A 16,221-nucleotide genomic window follows, 5' to 3' on the forward strand; every position below is an offset into this window, starting at 1 on the left:
GAGAACATTGTTCACAGTAACAGCAAGAATATGTGATGATCAACTATGATAGACTTAGCTCTTCTCAGCAATACAGTAATCCAGAACAATTCCAGTAGACTTAGGATGAAAATGTCATTAGCATTCAGAGAGAGAACTATGGAGACCGAATGTGGATTGAAGCATTGTCTTTTTTTTTTTTTAAATGGTCGCTTTTTTTTTTTTTTTTTTTTTTTTTTTACAGTTTCCCCTTTTTGGTCAGATTTTCTTGCATGACATGACAGATATGGAAATATCTTTAAAATGAATATACATGTATAATCTATGTCAGGTTTCTTGCTGTTTTGGTGGGGAGGGGCAAATGAGAGAGTAACAAAATTTAGAATATGGAGTCTTAGAAAAAACATGAATGTTGAAAACTATCTTTACATGTAATTGGAAAAATAAAATACTACTGAGAAAAAGAAAAAGAAGTGAGTGTGTTAGAAGAGATGAATTTAAAAGTCCCTTAATTCTAAATGATATGAGATAGAAATGCATTGGTGAGGAAAGTAGTTGTATTTTTTTAAATAATCAATTTATAAACACTGGTAAAAATTTTGTGGATTATATGCATTGGTGAAATAATTGTTGCTTTTAACAGCAACAATTGATGAAACTCTTCTCTTTTCCTAATAAAAATAAATGGTATTAAGTACAATTTATAAAGAATAGTTACCCTGAATTATATTAAATTAATTTTCAGCTATTAATGATTCTTTTGTGCATCTGCTACATAGATGAATACATAAAAATATGTATTCTGAAATACCTATTATAAAATAGCATTCAGTACTGTTAAATGAAGACATTCACTATTCAGGTGCCAAAGCATATGGGGATTTGGCCAAGTGGATATGAGAGTAACAATTTAAAATATGTTGGTAGAATTGCTGTTGTAAGCCGTTTTCCCAGTTATACAGTTGTATTGTCTTAATGCTATTTTTTCCAATATGAGTCATTTAAAAGTATACATTTTATATTATTTCATTTCCTTTGTCCTTTAAAGTACAAAATACTTAAGGCTGGGGATGTAAGAAAAGGATATTTCCAGATAGAATGATATCAGTAACAGATGGTGGGGACATTGCTCAGCAATAAATATGATTAATGTGATTAGAGCTATTAAGATTGTAAAGAGGAAGAAAAGAAGTTCAGCCCATCAATATGTGGCCAGCCATTGTTCTAACCTGGCTTGACTTAAGATTTAGAAAAACTCATTTCATTTACTTTAACAAGGTTCAGTTTTTGAAGTATACTTAATGGAAGGAATGTTATTTTTGGAATCCTTTGATTGGAACATAAGATCTATATAATTTCCTACATTATTAAAACATTTTCAATGAAAATAGGACAAAACTAGCTTGGGCTCATTTTAAAAACAAAACAAAACTAAAATCCTTTTGAAACCAGAGGACAGGTACCATTTTTTTTTTTTAGGTTATCTCGCTAAATGTTTCATTTTTACAAATATGATATTTAGTACTGAGAATGTCAGTTTTTAAACATGAAAAAAGTAAATTTGAAATATGTTTAGAAAGAGAATAAAGTGTCTAAAAAATCCTTAAAAATGATTTCTTAGTCAATTGTAACATTAATCTTAAATGGTAGAAAAAAGTCATAAGACTTATTTTCACACTGATAATTGAATGTCCTGGAAAGGAAATTTTTATATTCAATATTAGCTTAAATGTAATGGAATTCATTCATTATCTGGAACTTTTTTATGAAGAATAGTCAGAATTCAAGACTAGAAAGGGGAAGAGGGAAGATCATGGTATGAAAGACTACCTAAACCTGGCCTAGCAAATTTTTTTAATACTATGTCTATGAAATGAGTGTAAGCTGGTGATTTATTAAAGTTAATTTCTTTACCTTACTCACTTGGGAGAATCAAACTCATTTCATGTTCACTTTAGGAAGTATAATAAATGAAATTTATTTCAACCAACTATTGTCAGAGTCCTTAAGAATAGTTTTATAATTTTTTTCATGAAATTGAAAATGATAATGAAAATTTATTATTATTGACTTCACAGAACAAGTACAAAGTGTTATTTATAGTCTTAAAGAGTTGTGACTTGGATTCAAAACGCATCTCTCTTACTACTTGGCAAATAGTTAAACCTTGTCATTGGATGACATTAATCCCTATTAAATCATTCTCCCCAAAAAAGGAATGACCAAGGGTTGGACTTTGAACTGAGCCTTGTAGAATATTTAGTTAGATTATATAGCAAGGTATTTAGGATTGCAGATTTATAAAGCTGGAAAGGAATCTTAAATATCATTTAGTCTAATCCCCTCATAGAATGATTTAATTTATGTCACAGCTAGTAACAGAACTAGTGCTAGAAACTAGGCCTTTCTACTATTTCATGTAATATAACTTTTTCTAGTAGCAAGTATTGAATAATGTTGAAATAGGATAATTATAGAGGAAATAATATGCTATCTTAGATACATAATCTAGTATTACAATTATGTATATTCATGCCAATAGGAAGTTAGTTCAAGTATCAATTTCATTGTTGCCAGGAATTTTTTATTTCAGAAGAAATGTTATGATTCATAATATTTAAAAGATACATTGATTGCTTTTTTTTTTTTGCATATTATTTATACCTCTTAAAAGAGACTAAATGCATATTGAAATGTGTGTGCTCGACCCAGGGAAAAAAGTTACATAAATAACAAAAATCCATAGCTTGCAAAATTTAAACTCTCTAGTCCTTAATTCACAATTATCTAGATCAGTTTTCCTCAATGTTTTCATTTTCATACTCAGCATGTTATATCCTAAAAGTAGGAAGTGATATAGTACAGAGGGAAAATTTAATAAGGAATATGTCCCATGCTCTACCAAACAAATATTTGATTTAGAGCTCTGTGGCTCATGTCTTAATTGTGAAGTAGATATACCCTCCTCACAGCCAGGTTTGCCCCAAGTTCAGAGCCTGGTGCTCTGAAGGTTTCCTTTCCTCCCATATTTACCTTCCTTCCCAATCTCCCAATGAAGTCACCCATCTTGTTCCTGATATTTTTAAAGTTCCCTATTAATCTGCTATGGTCACAAAGTATTAAGAGATTAACTGTCAAATTAGCCGAATTTTTAAAGGGATCTTTGGAAACCAAAGTCAATCCAAAGGAGGGACTCTAATGATGGAAAAATACTGCTATACCTTAGACACAGGAGAGTTTTCTGTAATTAGGTTACCTTTTAGTTCAGTTATATTCTGAATAAGCTTGATTAGCTTTATCAACCTTATGGCTCTGGATTTAATCTAGTAGCTTTCCATTTTATTTAAATTAGTTTCTGACCCTTATTTTGCCAGAGAACTAAGTTGAAGAACTTTTTTTTTTTTTTATAATAGCTTTTTATTTTTAAAATACATACAAAGATAGTTTTTGACATTCACCCTTGCTAAAAACACCCTTATGTTCCAAATTTTTCTTCCTCCCTTTCCCTACCCCCTCTTCTAAACAATAAATAATCCAGTTCTACACATATTTCTACATTTATCATAGTGCACAAAAAAAAAAAATGAGACCCAAAAGAAAAAAATGAGAAAAAAAACAAAAACAAAATGTAAGCAAACAACAACAAAAAGAGTGAGCCACACTCAGTCCCCACAACCTTTGTCTGGGTGCACATTGTTCTATCACAAAACTATTAGAACTGACCTGAATCACCTCATTGTTAAAAAGAATCATGTCCATCAAGATTGATCATCATATAATCTTGTTAATGTTCTTTTGGTTCTCTTCATTTCACTCGGCATCAGTTTAGGTAAGTCTCTCCAGGCCTCTCTGAAATATTCTTACTGATCGTTTCTTATAGAACAATAACATTCTATAACATTTATATACCATAATTTATTTAGCCATTCTCCAACTAATGGGCATCCACTCAGTTTCCAGTTTCTGGCCACTATACAAAAGGGCTGCCACAAACAGTTTTGCACATGTGGGTCTTTTTCTCTCCTTTAAGATCTCTTTGGGATGCAGACCCAATATAGGGTTCAAAGGGTATGCAGTTTGATAGCTCTTTGGGCATAATTCCATATTGAAGAACTCATTGTTTTAAACTTATGAACTCTTAGACCTTTTTATAGTTGAAACTGAAGTTCAGTGTATACTTGGAGGTTGTTTAGATTGTGGTCAGGTCGCCTCATGAAGATTCTCATGGTTCTGGAATTTCATGATTTTGACCTCCCAGTTTTCCTTTTGCTAGTGTGACTAACCCCTGCTCTGTCTCTTCTGCTGATCTTCATACTTTTCCCCCTTACCTGTACCCCAAGGCAATGTTTTGGGTTATCTTTCTATATAGTACTCTCTGTCTTGGTGACCTCACTAGCGCCTGGAGGTTCAATTAACTCTCTGCAGATGATTCTCAGATCCTCCTATCCAGCCTTAAACTCCTGAGCTCCTAACCTACCCAAACTACCCATTCGACGCCATGAACTGGATGTTCCTTAGGCATATCAAACTCAGCAAGTCCAAAACAAATAACTCTGTCCCTTTCTCCTCCCTCTTTCAAACTTCCTGTTGGTTTTGAGGAAGCTGCCATCTTCTCACTTGCTCGTGTTTACAACCTTCACTCCTCATTCATATTCATTATATTCAAAATCCAATTAATTGCTAAATCACGGGATTTCTCCTAAATAAATAGAATGAATGAATAAATCTTAGATGTGCCCTCTTCTCTCCCTTATGCAGCCACCACCCTTGTTTATCTGCTTGTCACCTCCTGCCAAAGTGACTTAGTATTCCCAGTGAACCTGAGTGGTTCCCCATCAACTCTAGGATAAATAGAAGCTTCTTTGGACACTCTTCACAACTTAGCCCTTTCCTGTCTTCCTCTGGCACATTCTCTCTATGTACTCGGAGGCCCAAGCCAGCTGGAATTTATGTACAGAGCTCCAGGCCTGGAGTCAGGAAAATGAGTTCAAATCCTGATTCAGATGCATAGTGGCTATGAGACCCTGGGCAAGTCACTTAACCTGTATTTGCCTCAATTTGCTCATCTGTAAAAATGGGACAATAATAGCACTTACCTGTTAAGGATTGTTCTGAGGATCAAAGGTGATAATTATAAAGCACTTAGCACAGCTTTGGTACCATATTAAGGACCACTTAAATGTTAGCCATTTTTCTCATTTTTCTAAAAAAGATAATTTTATGTTTATATGCATATACCTACATGTATATTATTTAATAAATATATAATTTGTTTGAAAGATGAAATATAATATTGTAGCATTGATACCTACTTTATTTCCTCCTACCTATCTTTTTCTTTCTCTTCTCACCCCTTTCCTCCAGAGCATCTTTTCTCCTTCCTATCTTCTTTTCCAGTCTTTATAACTCTGCATTAGCTAGACTTTTTATTTTTTAAATAGTTTAGTGTGATGGAAAATCTGTGCCATAGAGACTAAATAGGAAATATATCTCATAAAGACACTTGTACAGTTGTGTTTTGGGATGGGAAGGAAGATACTATTTTAAAGTAACACAGCTTTGTCTTAATTCTTATTATATATAATTTGTTTAAATTAATGATAATTACCATTAAAGCTATAGTAGACTCTGTAGGTCTATAGTAAATTGTGAGGTTCTTTTAAAAGCAAATAGTGACTACCAAGGTAGCTTAACAGTTATAACTGTGGAACAAGGTTGACAAATCACAGTTAGTTTCTTAAAGAACTTCATAACTATTAGAAGCTCTGAAACTTCCAGTATGATACATTCTAATTTAAAAAAAAAAAAAGATTTTGAAAGGCCTCTGGTTTAAGAGTTCATATGAATTTAGGTCTGAATGTCATTGTTCTAGTCCAAGAAACTATGCCACATTTGTCTTTATTCCTAAGCAGTGTGAGTAGATGTGGACTAAGTAGAATTATTTTAGTAGATTTTTTTCCTTTTTTATTTTTCTCTATTAAGACACTAATAATATGCTCTCTGTATATTTACTTTTAGGTATTAGCTGCAGTCATTATATATTATTCTATAATGTTTTAGTTATCATATGCTGATGTTCATCCTAACAAGCAATTATTCAAAATTAAACAAGATCATCTTTTTCCATTTGTATGGATTTAAGATTCTATTCAGTTTCCACTGGAAAAATCAATATAAGGAAAATGTATTTTAAGTACAGTTCATTTTTCCTCTTCTATGTTTCTCATATCATATTTTCCACAAAGCATAATATAGTACTCCTTCACAGTATTATTCTCAATATGTGTTGGATAAACAGGTTGCAATTCTTAATGTTTTGCTTGCATTATGGTTTTGTTTCACTTTCAGAATAACTGAAGCTGCCATAGATTAAAAAAAATTTTTTTTAATTGATAAAAGGAAGGAACATATAGTATGCGATTCTTAATTGTGTATTAAATTTCAATTTTGTGACTGTCCTTCCATTTCTTATTTAGGAGATTTGCTCATTCCACATTCTCAAACTAGGTAAAGAAGAAGAAAACATACTGACTGTTGAGGGACCTGAATTCTGGCACCCTCTGAATAAATGAAACTATGCTTCTCTATTCAAGTATCTGACTTGACAGAGGAGATTAAACAACTCTAAATATGTGCATAAACATTTGCTTCATCGAGGAAGCCCACCAGACACAGAATAGCTTAGTGTATAGAGAGCAGACCTTGGGATTCATCTTGGGGTCCATCTGTGACACATAGTATATCTGTGACCCTGGACAAGTCACTTAAATTTTCAGTTTCCCTCCTTCACACACACCCCTTCTCCCCTGAAATTCTATAACATATAATAGATTACCTAGAAAGTGAGGAATCAGCATTCACTGGTTTCTTTAGTGGGCATTCCCTATATTGATAAAATCACAGGTCCTATCCAAAAAACAAAGATGTTCACTTCAACATTTGGGGTATGAGTCTCAGAGAAATTAGGTTGCCTTTGAAATTTTTGATAGTTTCTAGACAAAATTATTTAAGTGAACATAGACCCAGAATATTTTAAGCCAGAAAAATGTCAAATGTCAGCTTTTTAATAGATTAACAGTATAGATTTCACATTTTGTCATATGAAACCAGTTATGTTACTTTACCTTAAGCTAAGTCAGCTTCCAATGAGGAATATCAAACTTTTTTCATCAGGGTGGGGTACTGCCAGTGAGGAAGCATTTTCTACCATAGCAACTAAGTATGAGCTCTGTAATTTATAGTCGGGATTGCTTGAGAGTTCCGAAAAGTCAAAGTAAAGAGCCCAGACACCCAGGCCAGATGTCAAAGTTCTAACTTGAACCTTGTCCTCCTGGATCTGGCTCTCTTTAGGCCATGCTATCTCTTGCCATAAATATAAACTTCTAAGATGTTAAATTTAAGTATTAGGTAATTTTTGGTTCCTAAATACTGGCTGCTGGAAAGTAAGAGAACCAAGAATAAGCCATTGGTCACAGGGAGAGACCAAGAATAGTGATGAATTAGTATGGTCAGGTTGAAAGTTCAAAATGCAGGGGGGCATACATTTGGAAGAGTAATACCTTTGTTTTACAAAGGACAACATCCTAAGATGTGTTTTTTTAAATTATGTTAAGATTTCTTCTAATTTCTTTACTCTTTTAAAGACCTTTTATGTTAATAGTGTGTTATCTTTCCAATATATGATAGAATTTACTGTGGCCAAATAAATTCATTATTTGCCAACCAATCTTCGGGTGATTTGAGAACTTCAACAAACTCTAAATCAGTTGACAGAAACACAGGTTCTTAAAGATACAGAATTCGAGCCTCACAAGACAAATTAAAAAGGTTTCAGATTCAATGCCTTTTGATGGTCATGGGCATTGAAGCATCAGGTTCTAGAAAGGTGATAGTACTTGATGGGCTGAGTAGTAAAAGTGTCTTGGTAGTTGAATGGCCATGCTACTGACCTTGTATTCATAGGAAACTCAGTACAGTCCTTCAGTCTCTGCTTGTGAGCCTCATGGCAGGTGAGCATATTCTTGTATTTTCTAGAGAAAATGGACAAGTTGTCTGTTATTTGTCCATCAATAGAGGGTAGAAAGAACTCTAACCATCAATTCTGTTTGTGATACAGCTTTTTTCACTATAGTACCTTACATATGTGCCACATAGATGTTCGATGTATAGTTGCTGAATAAAGGATACAAAGACTAAAGTGTCCCCATACTAAAGAACAGTCAGAACTAAGGGAACTCTAGTTCCTTTTTTCTCCTCTATCTCAGTGCTATCAAAAAGTAAGTAAGTAATGGTAGAGTCTAAATTTAAATGCTAACTTAAAAAAAAAAAAAACAATTAACAAACAGAGCAAGCAGAAATCTAAATTTATATATAAAATAAAATTATATTTTTAAAATGTGTTCCTTTATAGAAATATTTCCTAGAACAACATTTAAAGAAGCAGCTACCTGATAGAGTAAATAGAGTTTGGACCTGGAGTCAGAAGACTTACTAGCTGTGTGACCCTGGGCAAGTCACTTAGTCCTGTTTTCTTTAGTTTCTTCATCTTAAAATGAGCTGGAGAAGGAAATGGTAAATTCCCGCAGTGTCTGTCAAATAAAGCCCAAATGGGATCATGAAATGTCAGATATGACTGAAAAATGACTCAAAAACAACAAAACAATATGTTGAAATGTTAAAGATATAATTCCTGTGATTAATTATGATAGGGTTTTACTTGTTTTGCTTTTTTAAATAGTACAACAGATAATTTAAAATAGATCAACAAAAACATTTTTGAAAATGAAGATGTTATAATGAGGATATAGGGAACATAAAATCATAAGCTCTAGATCTGAAAGGCATTTTAAAGATCATCTACTTTTATTTTTACCAAAAATAAACATGGAAGCTTAGAGAATTTAAGTGACTTACTTAAATGGTTTAAATGGCAGAAATAGGATTTGAAATTCTGGTTCCTTGACTTCAAAGATGCCAAAGAATTGCCTGAAAAAAGCTCACTAAGAACCTCACTCTAGGGATGGGGGGAACAACCAAATATGATGCATATGCTTGATAGCAATGCTTTGGGAAGTACGGTTTATTAAATTAGGAATGATAAGCTGATATATATAGGATGGAAGATTTGACAAATGAGGAGCTAGTTAAGAAGATGGTTTCTGAGAACAGGATTTGGATTTCCTAGCCACAGCTTAAAATCCTAGTCAGGAATTGAGGGCACCTAACAGATTGGCAAAAAGAAAATATATTTACAAATAGTTTTACAAATTTAATCAAAAGGGCTAATGAATTGAAAGAGGGAAGAGAAAACATTTCCCCACCAGACTAGCTATTGATATAAAGTATAGCTACATGTAGGAGAAAACTTGTAGAGACTCCCAGAAACTCAAAGGAAATACAATTAAAAAGAGGAATAAGAAATAAAAAACATGGCCTTAGGTTACTAAATTTTCCCCAAAAATATGTTGCTAAAAAGTAAGATGAATTATAAAGCCTAGCCAAAGGAGAAAAATTGAACTTCAAGTATCATAGACTTAGTAGGTGGTCATGATTGGAATATGAATCTAGTATAGCTTCTAGAAGAGAAATAAAATGGACAATATGGAGGGTGAAATACTGCTGCATTATTAAAATATGAAAACACTAAAATTAAGTTGACTACTGAATAACTAGCTAATCTTCAGTGAGGTGGCACAGTTAATAGAGTTCTTGTCCTCATGCCAGAAAGAGTCATTTTCCTGAAAGTGGAAGGTATAGCAAGATAAAAACTTGTTAAGACAAACATGTAAGGGTTTTATTGGACCATAAGCTCAATTTGAATTTTCAATTTTTTTTTTTTTTTTTAGTGATAGTAATAGCTGATATGAAATAGCTATGAAAATTGTGATCTTAGTTTCCATTTAAGAGAACTATAGCATCTTGGAACAAGGTAGTGATAGTTCTATAATATTCTACCCTGCTCATCCTACATCTAGAATATTGTTTTTAGTTCTGGGCATCTTTTTTTATGAGGACTTTGTGGAGAGTATCCAGAAATGATTAGCCTAGAGTTCATGCAATATAAAGATCAGGCAGAGGAACCAGGGATATTTAGTCTGGAAAAGAAATGACTTAAGGAGTAATATGATATTTGTCTTTTGAGTATTAAGGATAAAGGGGATTAAACTTATTGTTTGGTCTTACTGGACAGAACTAGAAGAAGCAGATGGCAGCTGTGAAGAGGCAAAAAATATTTGGGCTTGATTGTGTGGAGAAAACTCCCTAATACCTTCCTAAGAGGCTGCTATAAGTAGAATAGGTTGTTCTTAGCCCATCCACTTGAGTGCTCACTAAAGAATGGATGACCACTTGTCAGGTTTGCTATAGAAGGGAATCCATTTTCAGGTAAACACCAGATGATCTTCAAGATTCCTTGTAACCTTGGAGTTCTGTGAAGGTTGGTACAGTGCTTTACATGATGTATTTAATTTGTTCCTTCACTTTACCAGTTATTTAAAAATAAAATTGTATTACTTGTATACATTTTATCTTATTTTGCATTGCTTTTTAGATTCATCACCATAGTTATATGGTTCTCAAAATTTTGGTCTCAGGACTACAAGTATACTCTTAAAAAGAATTGAGAACCCATTTAGTAATAAGACTGGCATTGTTATGTGTTTTTGCAAATCCCTTCAATGTCTGGTATAATAGACATTCTCTGGTTATCTGTTTTTACATTCAATCTATATGTATATATAGATGTGTTGTATGCCGTATATGAAAAAAAAAATCTGTCCTTGTACAGATATGTATTTTGGAAAAATACATGTATTTTCTTGGGCAAATATTATTAAGGAAAAAGTTTTGATTTCACAGTCTCCAAGACTACTTTGGGAACTGTCGATTTAATCTAAGATCCTCATTGTTATATGAAGAAACATGGCTTATGAGCTCACTGTAGTTTTTGGTAGGGCCAGGTAAAAGGCACTCACACTTGGACTCTGGAGACTTCTCAGTTGAAATCAAACTCTGATACTTAATGTGTGTGACAAATCACTTAACTTCTCTCCCCTTTAGTATCCTCATCTTATAAAGTGGAGATGATACCTGTTTTACTTACCTTTCTGTTTCTTCTGAGATCAGATGTGTAGTTATATATATGAAGATCTTGCAACCTTAAAAGCACTATCATTATTCTTCTCTCAAGAGTCACCTGGTGAACGTAGAGGCTATGTGTAATGTTTTGACCTTCCTGTATAGTGGTGACATAGGAATTCAGTAGAAATTTTGACTATTTTTCACATAGGCTTTCTATTAACAGACAACCTAAGAAAAAGCTATATGGTTAATTAAAGGGAGGTAACTAATATCCCTTTAATGACACAAACATTAAATTCTTTCTTCTCTCTGGTAATGACCGCTATTCTAGTCACTCAGGTTTGAAACTACTGGAGACATCCTTGATTCCTGTCTCTCTCTGTGTATCTTTCCTCTTTTCTTTCTTTTCTCCCTTTTTCTTTCTCCTCAATGTCCTGTCAGTTGTCAGGTCTTGTCAATTCTTCCACAACATTTTTCATATCTGTCAATCAATCAGTAATTATTGTATTTGCCAGGTACCTGGGCTAAGGAGTGAAAAGGATAGGGTTTGAGCTTGGCTGATTTCCCTGGTATGGGGAATTCCTAGATGAGGAAACTCCCTGTATTCCTTGTACCACGGCACCTTCTCTATTACTTTGAGTATTAGCCAGTTGCCTAGAAACATTAATAGGTTCATGGATTGTCCTGTCTCCAAGGCCAGTTTTCCATTATATTGTGGTATGACAAAACAAAAACAAACAAACAAACAAACCCTGCCATCAAGAAGTTTTTAATCTAGCCAGTCAAAATAACATTCTCCTATGTATGTATGTGCACACACCCACAACATAATACACACAAAACACTGTGTGAGGAGTTGGAGAAGTCTTCTTGTAGAAGGCGGTACTGGAATGGTATCCAAAGGGAAGCCAAGCATTCCTAGAGGCCGAGGTGAAGGACCATAGCCAGTGCAAATGGGTAGAGGTTAGAAGCGTTCATGAAATTAAGTATTATGAGCAACAGTAAGAAAACTAGTGTGGCTGGCCTCTAGTCTGAAGGGTGATAATGTATAGTAAGATGGAAAGGTAGCTTGGAATTAGGTGGTGAGTCTTAGATGTAGTAGGGAGTTGCTGGAATTGATTAGCGAGGGCAGTGACATAGTCAGACATGTGGTTTAGGAAAATCACTTTGGCAGCAGTGTTTAGGATGGATTGGAATGGAAAGAAAATGGAGTTAAGAAAACCCATGAATGAGACTGATGAATGAGAGGTGAAGAGGACCTGAAGTAGGGTAATGGTGGAGGGGGTGTGTAAAAGAGAATAGATATTCTTAGAACATTATCACTCTTCTACTGAAAAATGTTCAGTGGCTTCTTATAGCCTTAGGTTCAAATACAGAATTCTTAGCAAGTAATTTAAGGCCCTCAATAATTTTACCTTTTTAGTTTTATTCCATATTACTCCTCTTCATGCAGTTCTCAATTCTTGTCAAATTGTCCTAATGGCTCCTTCCAGAATTTGACATCCAATCTTTCAAATGGTACCTTTGCCTTTCTCTGTTTCCTATATTAGTTTGTGGTTTCTTATTTGTGTGTGTATCCCATACATTCATTCTACTTCATTTCCTGCTAATCCCTACAATTTAAGCTCCTTATGGTCAGGGACTATTTGTTTTTTTTTTTATCCTCATTGCCCATACTTAATGACTTATACATAATAGAAACTTAGCATATGCATGTTTGTGGAATTGAATTGAACAAACAAAAAATCCAGAGCAACTTGGTATGCTTGAAGGAACACTAGTTTAGGAGTAAGAACTAACCTGGAATTTTGGTTGTGACGTTTATTATCCTTCTTAACCTTGAGTAACTACTCTTAGTCATGGTTTTTCTTCCTTTATCAGAGAAACGAAGGAGTGGGGCTAAAAATATCTGGCTCTAGGTTTTAGATTCCCTTTTGAATTTCTAAGCTCTGTCTTTTTTGTAAATGAGACAGCCCTTACTTTTTCAAACTCATGATACCTTTACTCATGCCAAGGGCAATTGTTCCATCCCATGTTCTTGCAATTGAAACTTAAGATAGTCAGCACATTAGTTGAAAGCATTATTTCTTTCTTCAGTCAGTGTTGTCTCTTGTCAGCACTGAAGCATCAGTATCACATTTATCAACATTGTATAAATAATTGCAATGGTTGCTAAAAGGCAGTGCTTGAGTTGTAATACACACACACATATATATGCATAATAGCCCAAGTTCATATAAGAATTTTAAGGTTTGTCAAGTATTTTACATATAATACTCTGAGATAATTTATATATGAGGGAAATGAAGCTCAGGGGAATGATGTGATTTGTCCACTGACACATATCCACCAAATGTCTATAAATTTTAAATAATATTTTTTGTTATTTAGAAATTTCAGTGAAAGCAAATATTGCAGTCACTTTCGTGACTGCCATATATTAGTTAATATTAGCATCGAAAAAATAATTGGGATTTTCTTGGCAAAAATAAAGAAGTAATTTGCCATTTCCTTCTCCAATTCATTTTCTAGATGAGGAAACTGAGACAAACAGGATGAAGTGACCTGCCCAGGGTCACACAGCTAGTAAGTGTCTGAAGTCAACTTTGAACTCCTTGACTCCAGGTTCAGTGTCTATCTATCATGCCGCCTAGCTGCCCCCATACAAAAAAAGACAAATTCCAGGTTAAAAGGGTTATGTTGTTCATGTACCCTGTAAAAAGTCAAAAGTTATTTGGCAATAGAACTTATTAAGAATGAGTAAAAGTACAGGTTTTTGATGTGTTTTCACTTAGGATTTTCTGGTTGTTCCCTATATGTAGAAGTCTACTTTGGAGAACCTCACTCCGTTATTATTTTAAGGATGACTGGAGGTTGGAAGCCACAAGTTGTAATGTTCTTCTTTTCTAATATATGATAGATCTCTGGGAGCAGGTTTCCTGGGGGGCTCCTGGAGGCAGCCTTAGTTTCAGTTCCAAGTAATAATCACCTCAAATGCAGTCAGCTGCAAAAAGTTCAAATCCTTTATTGTCTCTTCCAAAATAGCCCGGGTAGTTTTCTTAGAGGCCTATCTCTCTCCTTGGTTCCAAGAGCTCTTGCAGCTTTTCCTTTGCCTCTGCCAGCTTCAGCCTCCAGCTCTCCCTGAATCTCCAGTTCTACTGACTCCTGACTGAGGCTCTGTCCTTTTATATACTCTTTTAGAGGTGTGAACTCAAAGGTTGACTCCTCCTCCGAGAGAGTGGGACTGTGGGATCCTGACTTGTGAATCTCCTCCACTGAACTTGTGAATCTCATACTGAATCCTGACTTGTGAATCTCCCAAAAGTGTGAATGCCAATGAGTACTTAAATACATTAGTGAGCTAGAAAACTTGCTAAGTACCATGCTAAATTAGATAAGTGACTTAACAACAAGTTCCCTATAAAGAATTTGAGATTTTGTGAATGAAAGGTTATTTTCTTTTCTTCTTAATCACATTGCTCACTGAGTACTCTTTTCCTAATTTCCAGTCTCCTACTATTAGCTCATGTTGCATAGTAGAACTGGTGTTGAGGAAACTACTATGTCTCCTCCAAAGCTACTTTTGGCCCATGAGTCATGTTAAGGGTATGAGGAGGTAGTGCTGCCTCAGAGAAGCTCAGTTTATAGTTACTGTACTTTGTAATAACATATTAATTTCCTTGAAATAGAGATGTCTTTTATATCTTCACCTAAGCTCTTTAATATGCCCATGTAGCTTCTTCCATGATAAATGAACAAAAACTCATTTAAGATTTCTTTTAGGTAAAAATTGTAATAATGAGGTACCTGGACTTTAAGCCTATATTTCATTTTTTTTCTAGGAAAAATAGAAATATAGTACATAAAGTTAACTAGGTGTCCCTATTGTAGTTGTAGCGATACGAAGAAAAACAAAAGAATTTTAGATTTTGATAGCTTTAAAGTACTTCTGGGAATATGATATGCCTAAACTAAGAAATTCAAGACAGATCTAAATTTCCTCTTTCATTGGTTGTATTGATTTTTCCTAGGTGATATTCCAGTTAAAACCAAAAATAAATAAAAAGAAAGGTAAAGTGAAAATGAAATTTAGGATTATTTCTGTTGGCTACAGCATAAGAGGTACAACAATATTCCCCAAGGATGATGAAAATCTGTTCTGTTTTTTGATGGGTAATCCTCCAAGTACAGCAGAGATTTTTCCAGAAATATCCTCACCATCATGAAAACAAAGGAATGTTGACTGTCTTCCTCCTCTTTCCATGGGTAGTTCTTTCTTTCTCTTTCTTTTCAGTGTTGCTCTTGACAATTTTGGAGAGCTAAAAAATGGAAAAGAACAAAGAAAAAATAAATGAGAACCACAGATTCAAGAGTACACCTCCCTCAAAATCCTTATTATGAAAGTCCTTTTTAAGATTTTGTGATGTTTATGTCCAACAAAAATCATTTTGGGAGAAAAATCCCAATCTTGCATGTAACTTTAATGCCACAGAATTATTTAAATGTGTCTGCTTGCTACTGGGAAATTTGAGAGGAAAACAAAGGCTTTAGTTAAAACTTCCCATGATAATTTCTTAAAGATATGAGACATAACAAAATAGTCATAGCAGCACATTTTTGTGGGCACAAAAAAACTAGGAACAAAATTGCTCATAGATTAGGAAATGGTGAAGAAATTGTGGTATGTGAATGTAGTGGAATATTACTGAAAAATAAGAAATGATAGGAAGACTTATAAAAACAAAGCAGGCAGAACAAGGAAAATAATAAAATAACTATACTGATATGCCAATGAAAACAGAATATTTAATAAGTCTAATGATCAGTTTTGATGAAGTGGAAATGAGGATGTATCATCTTCTTTTTCATAGAGAGGTTTAGCTATATTGCAATACACTATAAAACCTATCTATGTCTTATAGTCCTACCTGCCATGGTGTGAATTGGTTTTGTCTGCTTTTTCTTTGTTATAAGGTAGGATTAGTGTAGGTGGTGGTTATATTAGGAAATAATTGTGACTTAAACAATAGACATTAATAAAATCTTTAAAAGATCATCACCTAAGTGTTTCTAAAAAAAAGAGCAAAGAGGTTAATTAAAATTATATATATATACATATATATACGTATATATATATATATACACACACATACACACACATTT

The sequence above is a fragment of the Antechinus flavipes genome, chromosome 4 (genome assembly GCF_016432865.1).
Source record: "Antechinus flavipes isolate AdamAnt ecotype Samford, QLD, Australia chromosome 4, AdamAnt_v2, whole genome shotgun sequence".
NCBI lineage: Eukaryota > Metazoa > Chordata > Mammalia > Dasyuromorphia > Dasyuridae > Antechinus > Antechinus flavipes.